This window comes from Rattus norvegicus, chromosome 4 (genome assembly GCF_036323735.1).
Source record: "Rattus norvegicus strain BN/NHsdMcwi chromosome 4, GRCr8, whole genome shotgun sequence".
NCBI lineage: Eukaryota > Metazoa > Chordata > Mammalia > Rodentia > Muridae > Rattus > Rattus norvegicus.
The window spans coordinates 89,879,818-89,894,292 of NC_086022.1; the positions used below are offsets into that span (position 1 = coordinate 89,879,818).

The window sequence follows — 14,475 nt, forward strand, 5'->3', positions numbered from 1 at the left end:
ATATATATATATATATATATATATATATATATATATAAAATCGAACAGGAATCTGCCTCCAAATAAGTATCCACATACAAAATTAACACACAGATGCCAAACTTTATGTTGCTTTTATTTCTCCATTGGATCTGTGGGTCAAGTGAGGAGTCAATGCTTATTAGCAAGATCAGTTTGCAAGGGACTGCTGTAACCTAGAAGACCTGACCAATATTTTAAGGTACATTTGGGCTCACAGTGCAGCTGGCAGTGATGTAGAATGAAACCCACTTGGGTTCAGGTGTTTGCCTCATGAAACTTCTAGAACCTCATCTGTAAGCACAGACCTGACCATGTCAGTATTGCTAGATGTGGTGGTGAGGGGTGATGGTGACAGTGAATTGAATCTGAGTATTAAAACTACCAGAGAAGTCACAATGTGGTGAAGAGGATAGGTGTGCTTCTCAGTCCAAAGACTGGAATTTGTGTCTGAAACTTGAGTCTAGCCTACTGACCTGCAGGTCTATACCAGATGCAGAACTGGCTTACAAGCTCTATCTTTTTGGGCTCTCGCCTGGGTCTAGAAGTTTAGCTTCTACCAGGTTTTTGAGTAAAAGGTCTTACCTTGTGACACCTGGCTCTGGGCTTCAAGACTTAGCTCCATGTTAGCTAGGCATGTGTATATTGCCTCTTCATTTTGCCTCTTTATGTTGGAGCAGGGGTGGTGGTGGTCAGTAGCCTGGCCAATAACTCAGTCTCTGGGTGCTAGCCTGGAAGTAGGGATCAAGGGGCTTTCTCCAGGACTAGGGTTTCCTGTAGCACATCTGAGATTGTGGTTCATCTGTAAGGTCTCCCTCTCTGGAATGGAAAGTGACTTCCAAGTATAGGTGCACAATCTTTAAGTGGATGTCTGAGGTGTCTTTTTCTTCCCTACCTGCTGTGAATGCCTGGTGGCAATGGGAGATACTGAGCACCTCTGAATGAAACAAACAAACAAACAAACAAACAAACAAACAAACAAACAAAAAGCCTTACACTGAGCACCATGGAGAGATATATAAATGGCATTTATACTAAAAAATTTTGAGTGTGTCGGTTTTATATCAATAAGTATTGATGTTACAGGGTCATTTTTTTCTCCACTGACATCTGGTATACCACTACTCTGAGACAAAACAGTGAACCCCTTACAGAAAGAAGCTTAAAATTATCTGAGGGCCGGTGAGGTAGTGTGCTAAGAGCATGTTTAGTTCTCAGCATCTAAATTAGGTGACTCACAAAACCTATAATTCCAGCTCCAAGGGATTATATGCCGTCTTTTGGTCTCTGAGGGTGTCTGAACAAACACACACAATTGAACATAAATCTGAATAAATATATTTTGAGTCAGAGACAACTTTAGTGACTGGTTCCTATCATGACTTAGGAAGCCAGCATCTTGGAGGCTCATTTCTTCACATTTTCTGTTATATTTGTATCATCATAGCATCTTGTGCTATTTCCACATATACTATTTATTTAGTTCATTTATAAAATGGGCTTTTTTTCTTTCAATGCTCATTCATAAAATGCTTTTTAAGAATACTATATACTTAAAATTGTGATATCTCACGATGATTTGCAATTTCTAAAGTATATCATTTATAATCACCACTCTTATGTGCACCATAAGAATACTTATAAACATTCGGGATATTATGCAAATTCTGCCTGGTGTCTTAAAAGATGAACTCAACAGGCAGGGTTGGGGTGTTTCTACCTCCCCAGTGAAACGAAACATGTCTGTGATAGCCCGCTTTACATTGCTTCATTGTGTGATTGACATACCCAAGACTTTTGCAGAGTAAGAACTGTGGGCTATCACACCTACATCTGCTATTAGTGTTTGGCTTAATCCGTTTCAGATTCTAGGATTCAAATTCTGTTGTATTTAACAGTGTACAAAAATTCTACCAATTATAGGCAGAAATGGAAATAATACCTCAGATTGTCTTTAGTAGATATGGTCTATCTTTACATTTTTTTCCTCCTATAAATATTTTATTTGTGCTTAGAAGTTGCAGTTTTCGTACTATTAACAGAAAATACACAACAAAGCCTTCCTAAAAGTGAAGAAATAATTATAAATGTTGGGAAAGTTGGCATCTTTAACATATTTATAGACTTTTACTTAATACATACTTCTTTGGAAATCACTTATTTTTACAGGCTTTAACACCTCAAGTCTCTGAGGAGTGAGCACTTCAGCTCTTTACTGTCTACACCCGAAAGTGAATGCTGGGTCATTCGGAAGGGAGACCCTTCAAGCCCCAGCCTCCTCATCACTCTGAGACACTACTGGTGTACTACTCTGCTCCTTCCCCTTAGGATGTCTCTGCTGAGGAGATATCTTTCGGTAGCTTATTCTCTTTGTTTTTCCTGAAGCTTCAAATTATGTTTCAGATTTTTTTCTCTTTTTGCTTTCATTCTGTGTGGAGGAAACCAATTCACCAAATTCACAGGGAGCTCAAAATTTAGTGTTGGATTCTCAAAATGCTCTCTACATCCTGAAGTACATACACACCACAGTCACTGAAGTTGTTCTGTTGTGGAACTTTTGGATTGGGCCCTCTCATAACATCTTTGGAAAGACTTCTTTTGCTTCCCTTTTAAACCTCCCATTCCACTTCTAAATACTCTTAGAATTTTGACATTTGACAGAGAAGGGCCTCTGAGTGAGTCCATAAGTAGGATACAGGTTTGTTTATAGACAGTAGGCTTTAAATGCCACTGTCCTATTTCTGAATTGTAGTTTTCGTTAGCAAGGAGTCCATCATCACTGCTATCATCTGGGCTATTCTGATCTTCTGAGAAATGAATAAGCTCATCATCAAGCAGGTTTCCACCTTCTGCTGATTGATCTTATTTTGCTTAAGGCATCTGGGTGATGTGAAGAATTTAAGTATTCATCCTGGAGTTCATTCTGACTTTCAGTTCTATCAGAAATTTCCTGGCATTCAGATTCTCTGTCACTTGGCTCTTCATTTTCAATGATAGCATGCTTTTTTTTTTCATGCTACACTTCACACTGTATGTGTTTCTCCAGTGACAAGGCTCACATTCTTCCTGTGCAGCACTCAGTTACAGCTAAGCAATGCTTTCTATTTAGCATCTTCTTAATCACAGGCTTGGCAGCAGAGTTCTGTGAACAAGCATCCATCTCACTGGCAGAAGAAACATAACTGTCCTCTGCATTTCAAGTTTTTTGCATGACTGCATTTTCATGGCAATGAGGATTAGGTTGTTATTTTGTTTTTGTTTTTTCCAAAACCCAATGTGCAGCTTCATTAGGGGGAACAAAAAATAAAATTCTTCTCAAAAATATATACATGTTGAGTCCATGTTTTTACTCTCCCATGCCATTTTTGCTGTATCAACAGATTGTCTCCCAATTTCTCCTCTCTCTCTCTCTCTGATTAAGGCGTTTATAGAAAAAAGAACTGAATATATGAATTTGGTCAACTTCTTCTTTCTTAATAATAATATCATCTAAAACTCTCCTTCACTTAGACAGTACAGGTCCTCATTAGTAACAGAAATGCCTCCCTTAGCTGGAGGTATTGGATATACTATCAGTGTTTCTGCATCACCAATGAAGACTGCATGGCTTTCTCCACCAAAACACTTCATCATCAAAAGAAATTGCAATTCTTATTTGATTCTAAATTGTATTTTAGATTCAAAGGACACAGTTTTCACTTAGTTCTCATTTTGCAGACAGTTTCCTTTGATGCTCTCCTCATAGCTTCTTGTATAGGCAACAAGTCTGCTACTGACTTCTTAAAGAGAAAGTTTTGCAAAAAGTGGAAACATTCCTTATACCAATGTCAATAATGACACTTTCAAAGACCATGTCTGCCTGATGATCAAGGTCAGTTTGAAAAATTAAAATAATGTACTGTTCTTCTAAACTTGTTATCCTGTTTATTCCTTTACAATCCATTCCAAACTTTTATCTTCTTTACTCATCTGCAGCTGCATTCTCAGGTTCTGATAAACTGCTGGTATTGCCTGAAGAAACACTACTGGTAATTTATGGACATTACACCATTCACATTTAGTTAGATCAGAGGTATTTAAAATAATCTCTGCAGGATCACTTTCTAGTCCATCTAGATGTATCTCGATTGACTCTAAAAGAAAAAAATTACAGGCTCTACCAACAGTCAGAAGAGTGTTCCAACTTTTATATTTCAGCAGTTTAAAATGACACTTTAAAAGTTTTGGTAACTTAAAGACATAGCATGAATTAAAGTTCCATAAGTGTTTACTTTACAACCTTTTAGAACTGTGCTGATGGAATTACCAAGCTGATCCTTCATTCTTGCTTTTCTTGGTATGACAACGGTATTTAATTCGGACTCTGCTGGATTGCTTCTAGGTTCCTGCTCTGCTCTGCATGTATTTGCATTTACTGCAGTTGGACTTTCCTAGTAGATGGTGCTGGGGAGTAGCATGCTGAGTCAGCAGGCTCTCTCTTAGTCCTGTGGTCTTCATTGTCATCATCACTGGACAAAATGATTGGATCACTTAAATCTGACATGCTTGTTCTTCGTTCTTTCAGGTTTGTGATTTTAGGTGTTTTTCCATCAGGTATAATGACTTTCCCATTTGTATGTATGTAATTATGTCTGCTAGCATCATAGGTGAGCAAAATACCAACTGGAATCTTATCCACACTGTTCCCATAAAATTTCTTAGCTGTTATTCCTGTGTTTTATAATTTGTCCTCCAGAGTACTCATGAATTGACATTCTTAGCAATGGTCCAGTAGATTCACTCAAAGTTATGGTTTGTTGGCAATTTCTTTGCAAATCATGATGAAAAACAATACCACAACTTTGGCTTTTGGTCTGATTTTCTCTTTCTTTTCCACGTTTGGGGCAACATTCACGCTGTTCAGAAACCTCTAAATGGGTTAAACACTACTTTGAGAGAGGGGGCAGAGGAGATAGCTGGTAAAATTTCTTATTTTCAGACTCTACACATGATTCCGTATCATCAGTTGTTTTTTTTTTTTTTTTTTTTTTTTCATTATATGGTCTCTATCTTTGCCATGACTTAACAATATAAGGTTGTTTTCAGCTTTGTGGACATGAGGTGGTTATTCTTTCTTTTCGGTCCTGACTGCAGTAGTAGAATAGTTCAATACAGTACAGTAAGGTCAGTACTATGTATCAGCTTCATCAAATATCTTCTTAGACTTCTGAGCTGCCGTATTGATGGCCTGGCATCTGTACCTGGGCATTATGAACTACAGTTTCAGAACATAATGCTGTATGTAGTTTGTGTATATTTACTCAGTTTCTTATTGTTGCTTAGCATGTAAAGTCCAATTAGGTTGCCTTTCAAAGTTTTTTTTTAAGTAGCAACAGTGTCAGATCCTTCGGTTTAATTTGATTCCCTTTATGTTTCAGAATCCTCATTTTCTACACTGAGTAAATTTGCCCCATCTTTACCTGCATCTTTTTTCACTTTCGTCTTCATGGTCAAAGCTCCAATTATTTTTAAAGGCTCCATCCATCTTAGATTCTGATCTAGTCAAAGCTTTCAGAAAAACACCCCCAGCACTGCCACTCCTCTTGCAGGCAGCCATGTTCCTCCTCCCACGCACCTTCCTTCCTGCACCATGGCAGGCACCACCAGGGTGCTCTCCGGTAATGGGGGCCGTGCGTCTGGAGGGAAGCAGCTGCAGGGTGGCAGTCCTCAGGCTCGACTGTCCGCGAGGGGAGCTCGCCGGCCAGGCCCCACAACAAAAGCGGGCTGAAGTGAGGCGGTGAGGCCCAAGGCCTGGGCTTCTTCTCCTCAGAGGCCTACCAGGGACTGTGAGCGGCGGCGGCGCCTCTTTCATGAAACGGTTCCCCTCCGCACACGACTCCCCATCCATCGCCCGCGCCGGCCTCCGAGAAGCTCCGCTCCGCCGCTGGCCCTGGAAGACGGAGGACGGAGAAGGAAGCGAATGCTCACACGCCTCCTGTTTCCCAGGCCTTGGCTCCACTCCCGATTCCGCGACCATCAGGCGCTCATGACCCCTCGCTGCTCCAGCAATGGCCACAGCTCGCCCACCCCGCCTCGGCTTCAGAGCATCAGCCCAGGCTTCAGAGACTGTCCATGTGGACAGGGTGGTCTCTGCCACCCACCTCCGCGCAATGGTCACCACAACCCCTATCCCCCGCCCGACTCCCCTTCTCTGCCGCTGCTCCCTCACATTTTTTATGTTGAGAATTCATCAGCTAACTCACATACCGCTACTTATTTCTTAGGAACTTCTAACATTTTTGCACAGAAATATATATGATTTAATAATTAAAAATATTTAAAAACTGCCCTCCCACTTTTATCAAAGTAAAACCTTCAAATAAAAGAAAGGAGTGATTTCATCATTCATAAATCTCTAATTGATTTAGTTCTTAGACCATACATTTGTCTAGTATTACTAGGATCAGTATCTGTAGACAAGAATTTTACCTTACAGCAATGGTTCACAACCTTCACAATGCTGCCAGTCTTTAATACAGCTCCTCATGTTGTTACTCCCCACCATAAAATTATTTCATTGCTACTTCATAACTGTAATGAATTGTAATTTAAACATCTGATCTGAGACCCCAAAGGAGTCACAAAACACAGGTTGAGAACCATTGTCTTAAAGTGTAAAGAACATCATGTCAGGTTTCTCTTCTATTAAAAATGCTTGTGATAGAATTAATAATGTATAGCTTCTAATAATCTTATGAATTACTTGAAAATATCCTTTAAGCTTACTCATACATTTTATGAGTTGCAATTGTAAAGTTCATAAAAATTTAACTAAATAATCATAAAAATTTAACTCAATAATTTTTAAAAGACAAGTAATAGTAGAAAGAAACCTTATCTGTGTAATATCATTTGCTAAAAAAAACCAAAACCTTAATTTGTGCAATTGTACTTTAACTGTCACACAAATAAATCTCATATACATATTGACAACAATTAATTCCAGAACTGCGAAAATAAAGAAAAATATTTACTGAAACTAAAGTCAATTTTTCTTTACTTGAGAAAAAGAAAAGAAAGATCTGGGTTTTTGGAGGCTTTGTATACAAATAAAAAGATTCTTATTCTTTCATAAGCTTGTTTTATTCCTGCCATTATAGACAACAATTTGAGGAAGTGAGCTTTATTTTCTTTAGAAATAACTGCCATAACTTTATTAGTGACTACAAACAATTCTCGGGCAGCCCAAGTTAGTAGAACTTTATAATAGCAGTTAGGAGAACACATTAGGTAGTAAAGAGATAGCTATTATAGTTGGTATTCTGTCTAAACTCCATCCCCACAGCTACCTGGCAGCAGCCAGTTATGTTTTGCCCCACAGTTGCCTGGCAATAGCCAACTGTGCTTGACACTATAAAAGGGACTGCTTGCCCCCTCCTCTTCCTCTTCCTCTTCCTCCTCTCTTCCTGCCCTCTTACCCTCTCCTACTCTTTTTTTTTTTTTTTAACTTGAGTATTTCTTATATACATTTCGAGTGTTATTCCCTTTCCCGGTATCCGGGCAAACATCCCCCTCCCCCCTCCCCTTCCTTATGGGTGTTCCCCTCCCAAACCTCCCCCCATTGCCGCCCTCCCCCCCACAGTCTAGTTCACTGGGGGTTCAGTCTTAGCAGGACCCAGGGCTTCCCCTTCCACTGGTGCTCTTACTAGGATATTCATTGCTACCTATGAGGTCAGAGTCCAGGGTCAGTCCATGTATAGTCTTTAGGTAGTGGCTTAGTCCCTGGAAGCTCTGGTTGCTTGGCATTGTTGTACATATGGGGTCTCGAGCCCCTTCAAGCTCTTCCAGTTCTTTCTCTGATTCCTTCAACGGGGGTCCTATTCTCAGTTCAGTGGTTTGCTGCTGGCATTCGCCTCTGTATTTGCTGTATTCTGGCCCCTCTCCTACTCTTTTTCTCTGTTCTTGCCCCTTTTCCCACCCCCAACCCCCCAACTGCCCATGGCCGCTACCTTTCCTCTCTTCTACTCTTCTCTCATTAAACCTCTCTGCATGGAACCATGTTGTCTGGGTGTGTTCTGTCCGGGCCTGGGCCAAGATTCAAAACCCTAACAATTATTCAAATAGTATCTGGCATCCTGATAACCAGGGAGTTTGGTTCTCAGCATGTCAGTGTACAGTAAGGCTGGACTAGTTGGGAAGATTACAAAGAACCAGGTGAGATTTAGCACCATCACTAACTTACTGTTGTTATTAACTCCTCTGTGTTTTGATTCTTTTATATACTAAATAAGCATGACAATAACCACAATGAGGCAATCATAGGGTTTTTAGAGTGAAAAGAAGGTCAAGAAACTTGAAATAATGACTAGCATATAGTAAATAGTGCCCTGCCAAGGACCAGCCTTAGCTTGCTTGGAGATCTAAGGAAGGGGTGTTTGGGAGCCTCAGAAGATACAGCTCAAAGTCAATCATGGAAAAAAGCTGGCAGCCCTGTGTTCTGCTTCTTCTGTCTCTCCTAAAGACTTTTGTCTAAAGACAGCTCATCTAAAGAGTTCAGGTCTTCAAAGCCTAGTCTTTTATTTACATATTCATTCAATTGTCTACACCAAGAGCTCTTGATTATCCTACTAATCAGCATTTTATGACCTTAGCCCCTTGATTCTTAGAAAAAAAAGCTAGCAGGAACAATTTTAACATAGCAATTGAAATCAGAGGTCTGCCTGCCTTTGTAAGCACAGACAATAAGGTAGCTGGGTGGGATCCAGTCCTGCAATTACTATTCCCACCACACCGGGTCTAAACTCTCTCTGTCTTAGGCCACTCTTGAACTCAGAATTCTTCCCATCTTTGCTCTTTCTGATAATCTGTCTTATTAGTGCAGTTGCCTCTGTTCTTTTAGGTCTATGAAGTCCCTAATACAATTCATATTGCATCCTTATATTTTTCATAGTTGAGAAATTATGTATATTTGAACTCATGTTTTCAGAGTTCTTTCCCACAGCCTTAAGAACTGTCCTGAAGGTCATGCTATTTATCAGTTTTGCTTAGGAACATAGACATACCCTTGACTCCTGGTCTCATGTTGTTTCTAACCATCATGGAGTCAATGACCTTGGCAGGGAGAACATTTGCTGATAACCTCCCAATAACCTTGGCAGGAATAACATCTCCCAAAGGAGGAACAAAGTAAATTATGCATATTATTATAAGACAAGCCCTAAACCCACAGCAACCATCAGCACTGGTAGAGCCCTACATTCTGGAGAAACATAAAGTAAATTATATACATTATTATACAAACAAGCTCTATATACACAGCAACCATCAACATTCATGGAGGCCTTCGTGCTGCTGGATCTGCTCTAGGGGTGGGAAACCATGTCATGCTGTCCCTTCTGAAGTGGCTATGCAAGAGTTAGCAGTACCTTGTCATTACTAATTTAGTGTAGCAGTTGGTGGGGAAAAGTATATCCATTTATGTATAAGTTACCTTTAAGCAAAGAATAAATACATCAAATTGTCCATTTTATAATAAGGAGTATAAGGCATATATTTTCATGAACTGTCTAAACATTATGACACCTGAATGTTTTTTCTACATAAATTTTCTTCACATTTATTAAAAATCAATATCATATAATAAAGAAAACATACCACTAAATATTTCAGCAAAGGTGGGAGGGTTTGTGTTTCTGATGTAGGTACCATAGAGCTCAAAAGATCCTTAAATACAAAACTGAGTTGGGGCAATTTTGAATATTGAATCTCCACTTGAATGAAATGGTGCTGTACCAGTTTTTAATTGTGATGGATGAGCTGAACACTGAATACTTTAATGCAATTCAAGATAATTGTTCTAATTTCATTTCTGTTTCTGTGATATATAAAATAATCTTGATAAAAACTGAGTTAGACGAGAAAGGAGTTGATTTCAGCCTATAATTTCAGTATATGTCCATTGGGGGGGAAGTCAAGGTAGTAACTTCAACAGCTAGTCATATTACACCCACAGTCACACACACTCGCCTTTTGCTAGTGCTCAACTTGATTTCTTCACTACTATACAGTTTAAGAGTCTTTCCTAGGGAATGGTGTCACCTGTGTTTCTCTGAGTCATTGCATATCAATTAGCCTAAGACAATTCTTCCCTGAGCTATACCCACTGTCCTCCTCAATGCCAACAATCTTTTATTGAGACTCCCTTCCAAGGTGACTGACTATATATTGTGTCAAGTTGATGATTAAAACTGTCTATCACATTTACAGTCTCACACTTTCTATAGGCTATAATGTGGCTCACTTTGCTCAGACTTTGCTTGGCAAACATCTAACTATCTATGAATACATGAGATCTTACTTTAAGGTCACAGACTGTTGGCAGAAGTGATTTCTAAATAACTGTAGGTAAGATTGGGTTCCTTTTCCTTCCTAGTGTGTCAGCTAGGGTCTTCTTTCAGAAACCAGATTGGGGTGGCACTTCTGCAGATGTGTGTTCTGTAGGTAGGTCTCAGGGCATGTGGCATTATTCCAGGTCACTTACCTAGAAATTGTCTCTCTGACCTTTCATTGTAGGCTTAATTGGAGAAAACTTTTTTAATAGCTTACAATGATTATGTCACACACAAATAATTGTACTTTAAGAAATTTTACTTCAAGTTCAAGTTACTTGTAATAGTCTTTGAATAACTAAGAGAAGGCATGCAGAGTGAAACTATAACCTCAATTCCAAGATGAACTGTCCAGTCTCATGTGACAATCATGTGAACAAACATGCAATGTTTTTTTGTGATTTGAGGACTTTCCTGTTGCCTGATACTATGGTGTTAATATAACTTGTATACCGAAAGGAACCATTGTGGCTGAAGACTTTGTGACTTGGGTGGAACCTTTGGGAAGTAGTCTATTTCCAGGCCTTTATGTCAATAAGTGTGAGGTAGCAGTTATGTGATTTCCTTGATAGTTTTCATGACAGGGTTGCTATAAAGGATCAAACCTGCACTCACCCATTCTATGTCTCTCTCTTCCTATTGAACACATAATAACATGCTTGACCAGTGGTATGATCTTGAATCTCCAAACAAATAAGCTAATCAAACTTCTAGGGTCAGGTATTTCAATAGCACAACATAAATCTGATGAATGTATAGACCTGTGCAGGCCATCTTTTGACTCTTTTCTCCTACTTTCCAAGGTTCTATGTGGTCTATCTTATTCTGGGTGTGGATCTGGAAGGTTCATGGTTTCCAAGGGGCTACAGTCTCAGAAATGTCGGGGGTTCCTGTCTAACTGGTTACTATGGTTTCTATAGATACTCTGGGAAAGGTTTCCTCTCCAGCCTCATGCACAGACTCACACACCACCAGGTAGCTCTAATTTGCATATCTCTTAATAAAGTGAAATACTTTTTCTTGACTCTGATGTAGGCACCTAAGTCAGGTCAGCCTCTAGCAACATGGAAGTTCTCATCTGTCAGCATTAAACTGACTCAAGATTTCTCTCTTCTACTATTCATCTTTCAAAGTAATTTGTAGGTGCTTTTCTTATGTTTTAGAGAATAATGTCAATCTTGTAACTTTTCTAGCAATTTGTATGTAGAATCATTTTTAAAAATTATATCTAAGGCTTGAATTCTGATGTAGTTACAGTTTCTAAGGCTGTTTCCCACTTTCTCTCTTTTATTGAACTGGTAACATTTTATATGAGTATTTAACTTTATCTTATAAATCAGACTTGATGTGACAAAATTAATCACAATCTTTTCCTACTTTTCAACAATCTGACAACTGTAAATGGTTGAAGTAGTGCTTCAAAAAATAAAAGGAAATAATTTAAAAGTCAAATTTGATGTCTCATAGTCTTGTTTAAAGCTATTCTTATAAAACGTCTAGATTTACAAAAAGTATAGTGGGTAGAAAAAAATGACAAAACGCCAGCTTCTTAGCAATAGAGTGATAAAATTCCATCTAAAGAGAAAACAAAGCTCAGAGGAGTTGGGAGTAAAATTGTTTTGACTATCCAATTTAATGTCTACAGTTTTGAGAATTATTGTTAGCCTCAATTTGTAAGTGAATATTCTATGATTCAGAAAATTAAATTACTTAGCCAAGGAATCCAGCTTACAAACTTGAAACTGAAATTTGAACAAAGGGGCTGCTGGTCCCAAGTCTGCGTGTTTACTCTGTATCCTTTTGATACATAGTCTAATGTATACGTTTGAAGAATGTACCAATAAGAAAAGGGCATGTTACTGAGAGCTAGTGTCCATCTGTACACAGCATCATCTGAAGTTCAAGTATATATGAAAGTGCTTATATAATTGCTTCGTATATAAACTATTATTTTTTTATTTTCATGATAGATTAAAAGAGCAGATAGATAACAAGGAAATACTTTCCAGACCTTTCTTGTAAACACAATTTAATTGAGGTGTGTAAAGAGGGAACAAGACAAATTTCGAGAAATACTATTTTGGAGATGCCAATCCTTATTCCAGAGAAGCACTTTAAGCGCATTTAGCATTGACCCAGATAATCTGAATTTTAATGATGTTAGTTCTTCACAATATCTTTAGAAAAGCTGGCTGAAGAACATTGTTATTGTAGTTAAAACATATACAAAATTTGAAATTCTAAAAATTATCTCAGTAATAATTTACAATAGTCTGGGGGAAAATGAAGTAATATTGGCATATTAACTAATGTGACTTAAGTGGTTAAGAGTACTTACTGCTTTTCCCAAGGTTTGACCCCAGCACCCACACGGTAGCTCACAATCATCTGTAACTCCAATTCTAATGAGTCTGCTGACTCCTTCTGTTCTCTGTAGGCATTATACACATTGCATAAATACATGTAAGCAAAACACTTCTGCATAAAAATGAAAAAATGTGTTTATGATCTGAATTCATGTATCCACTAAAAGTTAATGTGGAAATCATAATTCCTGATACGGTGGTAGGAAAATGCATCTTGTGCATGTGATTATGGAATGAGAACAGCTAGAAGTAGTATCATCTTCAAGAAAGAATTCTGAGACTCTACTAATTTTGCTGTGTGAGGGAGGATACAGTGAGGCTGCACTATCTTTGAGCGGAATGGGCTACACACTGGACAGTAAATCAACTTCCTTCTGATGCTCTTCTCAGCCTCTGTACCTTTGAAGAGTACATTTGTGAACCAAAAAGTTGATGATGTGTATTACATAGCCCACATCAACCCAGATAGACTGGAACTAAGAAAGCAATCCTGCTAGGTTTCTAAAGAGATCTTTCTTCACAAATAACAGGTAGTTTTATTAATGCCAGTCCAGTTAAGCAACATGATGTTGAAAAGACCTCCTCTGTTTATTTCTCAAACCTAAAAATGTGGATGGTGAGAATGATTGGCATAAGAGCTATGTAAAGTGACAAATGATCTAGTGGAACCACCCTATCACCACTACTAAATAATGTCTTGTAGAGTGGAGATGCTTGACGTTTAACAAGTCAAGAAAGTCTATCTCAGTATACAGAACTGGGTAATAGCATCTCCGTGGATGATTTAACATTGAGACAACATGTATTAAGATGTACATGTTAATTGGAAGGATTGTATGGCTCCACAAAGTTTTGAAGCAATCACTCTTTAAATAATTATTTGATGTTCATGGAAAATTGATTCAATCCTTTTGGAAAAGTTTGAATTTATAAATCTTATACAGTTCTCCTTTACAGTTCTTTGATAAACTGAAGGCAGACTTGAGGAAGCAAAAGGTATCAAACTATAGTTTTCATTTAATTAATCATCAGGCCATAATCAAGGACTAGGTTGGGCTTCCTTTGACTGTCAGACAATCAAGATGAGAGGATCCAACAACTATTCAAGAGCAACAGAGGTTGGAAGAGCACTACAATAGTCTAGTTACCTTGTTCCACCACTATGCTTATGGCTTTATCAGTAAAAAGCTGTTGTCTCTCTCACCACACTTGTTCATATGCACACACACACACATGCACATAGGCACACAAAAAAAAATAAGATAAGCACACAGATATATTCTTTCTTCACTACTTTATTCCATTAAATGCAGGATAACCTGTACTTATAGTAATCAGGAGGCATTGTTGATCCAATGAAAATTCTAATCTAATGTAAGGAAAACATAATTCCTTAATGATCAACAGGTTTGGATTTACTGCACATTCCCAGTAAAAAAAGTGTTAGTCAGGAGATCAACTGACACCATGTATCTTGGACTAAAAGAACATTTCCACAACAAAGGTGATAATAGTAACAGTAATAGGAACATAGGACATTTTATTCCAAATTATATTTATTATGGGAAGTGAGATGCAAAAAATCATATTTCAAATATTTGAAGACAAAAATTGGATAACCAGGTGAATCTCAGTATTTTAAACATCCACTAGAAAACTGACTGTGAAATGAGGGTTGGAGTCTATTTGTGAATTCATTATCTTTCTATCAACATGACCTTTCT

The 14,475-nt window shown here is 38.2% G+C and overlaps 2 pseudogenes; both read right to left on the reverse strand.

Moving 5' to 3' along the window:
* Nucleotides 1–2,109: 2,109 nt before the first annotated feature.
* On the reverse strand, nucleotides 2,110–4,561 carry LOC134486586 (sentrin-specific protease 6-like; annotated as a pseudogene).
* Nucleotides 2,110–6,034, reverse strand: Senp6-ps1 (SUMO specific peptidase 6, pseudogene 1; annotated as a pseudogene).
* Between the last annotated feature and the right edge of the window lie 8,441 nt (nucleotides 6,035–14,475).